Source organism: Hylobates moloch, unplaced genomic scaffold (assembly GCF_009828535.3).
Source record: "Hylobates moloch isolate HMO894 unplaced genomic scaffold, HMol_V3 SCAFFOLD_3, whole genome shotgun sequence".
NCBI lineage: Eukaryota > Metazoa > Chordata > Mammalia > Primates > Hylobatidae > Hylobates > Hylobates moloch.
The window spans coordinates 109,233,268-109,240,783 of NW_026652278.1; positions in this window are offsets into that span (position 1 = coordinate 109,233,268).

Consider the following 7,516-nt stretch of genomic DNA (forward strand, 5'->3'; position numbering starts at 1 on the left):
TGTTTTACTTTTCCACATGAAATTTAAGATTCATATGCAGCCATAAAGAAGAATGAGATCATATTCTTTACAGCAACATAGATGGAGCTGCAGGCCAAAATCCTAAGCAAATTAATGCAAGAACAGAAAACCAAATACCATATGTTCTCACTTATAAGTGAGAGTTAAACATTGAGCACACATGGATATAAATATGAGTACAATAGACACTGCAGACTCCTAGAGTGTGGAAGGAGGGAGGGCTTGGTTAAAAGACTACCTATCGGGTACTATGCTCACTACCTGGGTGACAGGATTTGTACTCCAAACCTCAACATTATACCATATTCCCATGTAACAAATGTACTCATGTACCCCCTGCATCTAAAATAAAAGTGACAAAAAAGCTTACATTTATACCAAAGTATTTTAAACCGATAACAACTTTCATTACAAAGAAAATAAGCATGTAAACAAAACCAAAAACCTCTACATTTTAACTCCATCCTCCCACATGAATTTTGATTTTTTGACGTTTCAATTTATATCTTCTTATTTTGCTTATCTTGGGTGTATCCTGCTGGAGCAGCAAATTGTTGTAGTTATTATCATTTTTAACCATTTTGTCTTTTAGTTTTTTACCTAAAGACATGAGTGGTTTATACATCACAATTCATCCACAATTCATACAGTTCATCCACTGTATTTTTCAACTACAGGCTTTCTGTTTGATTTATTATTATTATTATTATACTTTAAGTTCTAGGGTACATGTGCACAACATGCAGGTTTGTTACATATGTATACATGTGTCTTGTTGGTGTGCTGCTCCCATTAACTTGTCATTTACATTAGGTATATCTCCTAATGCTATCTCTCCCCTCTACCCCCACCCCACAACAGGCACCAGTGTGTGATGTTCCCCTTCCTGTGTCCAAGTGTTCTCATTGTTCAATTCCCACCTATGAGTGAGAATATGCGGTGTTTTGTTTTCTGTCCTTGCAATAGTTTGCTAAGAATGATGGTTTCCAGCTTCATCCATGTCCCTACAAAGGACATGAACCCATCCTTTTTTAGGGCTGCATAGTATTCCATGGTGTATATGTGCCACATTTTCTTAATCCAATTTATCGTTGATGGACATTTGGGTTGGTTCCAAGTCTTTGCTCTTGTGAATAGTGCGGCAATAAACATACGTGTGCATGTGTCTTTATAGCAGCATGATTTATAATCCTTTGGGTATACACCCAGTAATGGGATGGCTGGGTCAAATGGTATTTGTAGTTCTAGATCCTTGAGGAATAGCCACACTGACTTCCACAATGGTTGAACTAGTTTATAGTCCCACCAACAGTGTTAAAATGTTCCTATTTCTCCACATCCTCTCCAGCAGCTGTTGTTTCCTGACTTTTTAATGATGGCCATTCTAACTGGTGTGAGATGGGATCTCATTGTGGTTTTGATTTGCATTTCTCTGATGGCCAGTGATGATCAGCTTCTTTCATGTGTCTGTTGGCTGCATAAATGTCTTCTTTTGAGAAGTGTCTGTTCATATCCTTTGCCCACTTTTTGATGGGGTTGTTTGTTTTTTTCTTGTAAATTTGTTTGAGCTCTTTGTAGATTCTAGATATTAGCCCTTTGTCAGATGAGTAGATTACAAAAATTTTCTCCCATTCTATAGGTTTCCTGTTCACTCTGATGGTAGTTTCTTTTGCTGTGCAGAAGCTCTTTAGTTTAATTAGATCCCATTTGTCAATTTTGGCTTTATTATTTCAATCTCTTTGTTAAATTCCTGTGATAAATTTTTGAATGGCTTCTTTATGTTTTCTTGAAGTTTGTTAAGATTCCTAAAAAGAGCTATTATGAATTCTCTGTTTCAGACATCAGACATATCTCTCTCTCCAGGGTTTGTCATTGGTACCCTATTTAGTCATTTTGGTGAGATCGAATTTCCCTGAATGGTCTTAATGTTTGTGAACATACATCAGTATCTGGATGTTAAAGAATTAGTTATTTGGTCCAGTCTTTACAGTCTGGCCTTGTTTGTACATATCCTTCTTCAGATGACCTTCCAAGAATTCAAAGGCAACTGACTATTGAGTTCCCAAAGCCTCTAGTCACTGTAACCATTTCAGCACTAGAGTGTGCCCTAAGCCCAGGTCCACTGTGCCATTATTGCAGATTCTGAGTTTCCCAGCCCTAATAGTTCTGGGGGAGACCAAGGAGAGTTTCACGGGTTCCCAGGCAAAGTCCTTCTCTCATTGTTCACTTTTTTCCCTCAGTAAGAGTCTCTCTCTGTGTTTCAGTATCTGGAGTTAATGGAGGGGTAACAGACAATCCTGAGGCCACTATAGCTGAAACCATGCTGTATAATCCCTAGGGCTTATAAAAAACCTGCAGCCACTATGGCCTTACTGTTACTGATATTTATGTAGGGCCCATGGTTGCTTTAGTCAGCTGGTGGTGAAGCAAGCTGGGACTCCAGTGTATCCTGCCGGAGCAGCAGATTCTCTTCCATCTTGGAGTGGGTCTAGAATCTGTCCTCAAGCATCACCCTGAAATCAGTGTCATGGGATAGTGCCCTGTGCTGTGTTTTACTGTAGTGAGGCTGGTGCTGAGCTTCAGATAAGTGTCTGCACTCTTTTTCCTCTCCCTTCTCCAAGCAGACAGATTATCTCTGTGGCTGCACAGCCTGGTGCTGTGGTAGGCGTGGTGTAGGCAATGCAAGACTGTCTTTTCTACTCTCTTTTTTGTGTATTTTCTTGTTAATATGCTTAAACCATATCCTGTGATCTCTTACTTGGTTTCTTTAGCTTTTGAGACGGCATTTTCTTGCATAAATAGTTGTTTGAATTGATGTTCCTGAGGGAATTGTCACTGGAAGGTTTTATTCTACAATCTTGTTCTGTCTTCACCCTACCACTTTAATAACATCTTTACCCTGATTAACTTTTCTTCTTTCAGATAACACCACAATTTCTCTGCTCATGTCTTCATAAAAAGTTCTTGAAAGACTTGGCTTCATCTGATGTCTTCCATGTACATTTTCCCATGCTCTTTGATTCTTTGTCTAAACAAGCTTTAACTACATGGTTTCACCAAAATTGCTCCTGTCAAGCTCATCAAAGACCAATATATAACATATGGTTCTCCCCCATTCTTATTACATTCTCTTCCCCCACTACTTCCAGCTCACGACATTTCTTCTCCTTTTGTCTTGCCTATTCAGATTCTACACTCTCAGAATTGTTATACTTGTTATATATATATAATTCCAGGATTCATTCCTCTTTGTTCCTTTCTTTACTTTCTCCCTTGAAGATGTCCTCAAACTTATATCTCCAAGATATGGCTTATCTCCTCACTTCTGTTTTTTTTTTTTTAATGATAGCAGATGGCTAGCATAGGTTCATGGAGGTACAATTAAAATATCAAAATTAACATATCTACAACTGAAATTTATGTCACACAATCCTGACCTCAAACTCCACCTATAATTTTTCCCTGCATAACTAATGATAACCCCACCATTCCAGTTGCTCAGCTTTAAAACTTGGAATCATTCTTCTCTCTTTCTCTTGACACATGTATCTGAATATTCCTCATGGCTTACAATTAAATAATCTCTACTTCAACACTTCAGTTTAAGTCATAGGAATTTATTGTAGTAATCTTTTAACTGGTGCCCTGATTCTATTCTATTATGTATACCACCCCCGGAATTATTCTTCTAAAATGCAAATCATTCCATTTCTTAGCTTCAAATTCCCCAGTGGTTTTCTTTTTCTTTTTCTTTTAACTTGTGTTTTAAGTTCAGGGGTAAAACTGCAGGTTGTTACACAGGTAATCTTGTGTCATAGGGGTTTGTTGTACAGTTTATTTCATCACCCAGGTATTAAACCTAGTACCCATTAGTTATTTTTCCTGATCCTCTTCCTCCTTTTATCCTCTACCCTCTCAAAGGCCCCAGATTGTGTTGTTCCCCTCTATGTGTCCACGTGTTCTCATAATTTAGATCCCACTTATAAGTGAGAACATCTGGCATTTGATTTTCTGTCCCTGTGTTAGGTTGCTAAGGATAATTGCCTCCAACTCCATCTATGTCCCTGCAAAGGACATAATCTCGCTCCTTTTTATGGCTGCATAGTAGTCTATGGTGCATATGCACCACATTTGCTTTACCCATTCTATCACTGATGGACATTAAGGTTGATCCCATGTCTTTTCTATTGTGAATAGTGCTGCAAGGGAAGCCCAGTGGTTTTCTGAGCAAAGGACAAGTATAAATGGCTGAATGCTACCTAACTCTGATGTCTTTCTGACCTCATTATTACCCTCTCTCTCTCTCTCTTCCATAGCAGTACTAGACTCCTTACTGATTCTGAAAAATACAAGGCATAACCTGTCTTACAATTTTTGTTTTGTCTCTTGCCTCTACCTCAAATTTCTTCCCCCATATATTTCTCCAACCTCTTCACCTCCTTGAGATTTTTACTCAAATACCATTTTCTCAATTATGCCTACACCTTCCATCAATGTGGAAAATTGCATTTTACCTTCCCCTCTGTGACTCACTTGATACTATTTATTCTCATCTATTTTTTCTCTACATTATTTATAACTTTCTAATATGTTACATTAACATGATTTTAAATTTATAATATATTACATTATTTATTATATTTTCGTTATCTTCTTTCCAACTAGAATGTGTAATACAGAAATCATTTTAACTTTGTTTTACTGATAGACTCTAAGTGCATAGAAGAGTCCCTGGACATTCACAAATATTTATTGAATAAATTAATAAATAGCTGAATGTATATAGTATGCAACTGTATTCATCTGTGACATTTTAAAGCATATACAATAATGTAAATAAGCAAGAATTAGATGATAAATAAATGCCCGCACTAATTAGATATTTTAATTTCTTTCTACAGAACAATTAGCCATGTTGAATACATGTGGATTACTTTTGGTGAGGAAACATTTATAATATAAAAAAATGAAAATAAAATTTATACTTTTAAATTTCAAATAATTTAATATCTGAATGTCAAATTAAGTTGAGTTTTGTGCTCTTGAAATTTAATAATTTATTGGTATATAAATCATAAGATCACTGTATCATTAAGAAATACTAGTTTGTGAATATTTGATATAAGAAAACTGACCTGTTGTTATATTTTGGTGTGTTGGATATTTAACATAGTACAAGAAAGTACACAGTTAATTGTATTTTAATCTAATTATAAATGTGCATTATTTTCTTTAATTTTATTATTAAATTGTAAAAGTCTTTTGTGCTGGGTGCGGTGGCTCACGCCTGTAATCCTAGCACTTTGGAAGGCCGAGGCAGGTGGATCACCAGGTCTGGAGATCAAGACCATCTTGGCTAACATGCTGAAACCCCTTCTCTACTAAAAATACAAAAAATTAGCCGGGCGTGGTGGCGGGCGCCTGTAGTCCCAGCTACTCAGTAGGCTGAAGCAGGAGAATGGCGTGAACCCGGGAGGCGGAGCTTGCAGTGAGCCGAGATTGCGCCACTGCACTGCACTCCAGCCTGAGCGGCAGAGCGAGACTCTGTCTCAAAAAAAAAAACAAAAAAAACTTTTGTTATTGAAGAATAAAATGCACTATAAACATTCTAGAGTTTGAGCTAGATGCTATAGATTCTAATTTCACCCCTAAGTGCACCAGAAAGCAGAGCAAGAAGAAATATTTATTTTACTTACTTGAAATTCTTCACATGTAAAAGTTGAAGTTCAGTTATGTAACATCTTAGTTTCTTTCCAGCTTGAGAATCAATGATCTTTTTATTTTACTTTGTTTAGACATAAAAAGTATGTATTTTAATAATTTTGAGGTGAGGTGAAAACTACAAGCTTTAAGCTATAGATCTAAGTAATATATACATCTATGTAATAATTGCCCATATTTTTCTCCTTAAACTTTTACATACATAACAGTCAGTGTGTGGAGAACAAAAGAAAAGCATAAACTTCATAATTAAAGTTGCAACAGATTTGTGAAAAAAATTCAGAAGCTTCTCTTCTATGAATTATTATATCACAAGTTTTGGTCAAAATTTTAGTATCAAATTATGCTTTGATAAAAAGAAATAAAAATATATTTATTTAACTTTGGTAGTTGCTAAATTTTATCATTTTCTTTCTTAAATTTTAGCAGTAGTCTTGATATATTATTTTAATAAAAATTATATTTTCTGGCTTCATACTCTTTTCCATAGTGATTGTACTAATTTACATTCTCACCAACAGTGAAAAAGCATTTCATTTTCTCTACGTCCTCATCAAGATATCTCATTGTAATTTTAATTTTAATTTCTCTGATGTTTAGTGATTTTGAGCATTTTTTTCATATGCTTTTTGGCCATTTGTATGCCTCCTTTTAAAAATGTCTATTCATGCTGTTTGGATGAATAGACATGTTACATTTTTTTGAGGTGTTTGGGTTCCGTGTATGTTATGAAACAAGACATAAGTCCTGTACCAGATGCAAAGTTTGCCTATATGTTTTCTCACAATTTGTAGGTTATCTGTTCATTCTGTTGGTTATTTCTTTGCCTGTGCAGAACTTTTTTAGTTTAATTAAGTTCCACTTGTCTGTTTTTCTTTTTGTTGTTGTTGTTGTTGTTGCCTATGCTTTTGAGGTCTTAATCATTAATTCTTTGCCTAGACCAACGTCCAGAAGTGTTTTCCTGAGGTTTTTCTTCTAGTATTTTTATAGCTTCAGATCTTATATTTAAGTCTTTAATCCATCTTAAGTTGATTTTTTTGTATATGGTGAGAGATACGGGTCCAGTTTCACTCTTCTGCATATGACAATCCAATTTTTCCTGCACCATTTATTAAAAAGTGTGTCCTTTTCCCAGTATAAGTTTTTCTCAACTTTGTCAAATATCATTTGGCTATGGTTAAATGGCTTTATTCTGGGGTTTTCTATTATGTTCCTTTGGTATATGTGTCTAATTGCACAACTGTATTATGCTGTTTTGGTAAATATAGCCTTGTAGAATAATTTGAGGTTAGGTAATGTAACACTTCCAGCTTTGTTCTTGTTGCTTAGGATTATTTTGGCTATTTGGGCTCTTTTTTGGTTTCATATGAATTTTAGGACTGGTTTTCCTAATTCTGTGAAAAATGACGCTAGTTTTTTGCTGGGGTTTACATTGAATCTGTAGATTGCTTTCGACAGTATGGTCATTTTAACAATATTAATACTTCTGACCCATGAGCATATGATGTGTTTCTATTGATTGTGTAATCTACAATTTTTTTCATCAGTGTTTTGTAGTTTTTCTTGTAGAAATCTTTCATATTATTGGTTAAATATATTCCTACATATTTCTTTCTTTGTAGCTATTGTACATGGGATTGCCTTTTTGATTTTGTTCCCAGCTTGGTCATTATTGATGTGTAGAAATGTTACTGATTTTTGTATATCGATTTTGTATCATGAATCTCTTAAGTCATTTATCAAATCAAAAATTTTTTATAAAGTCTTTAGAGTT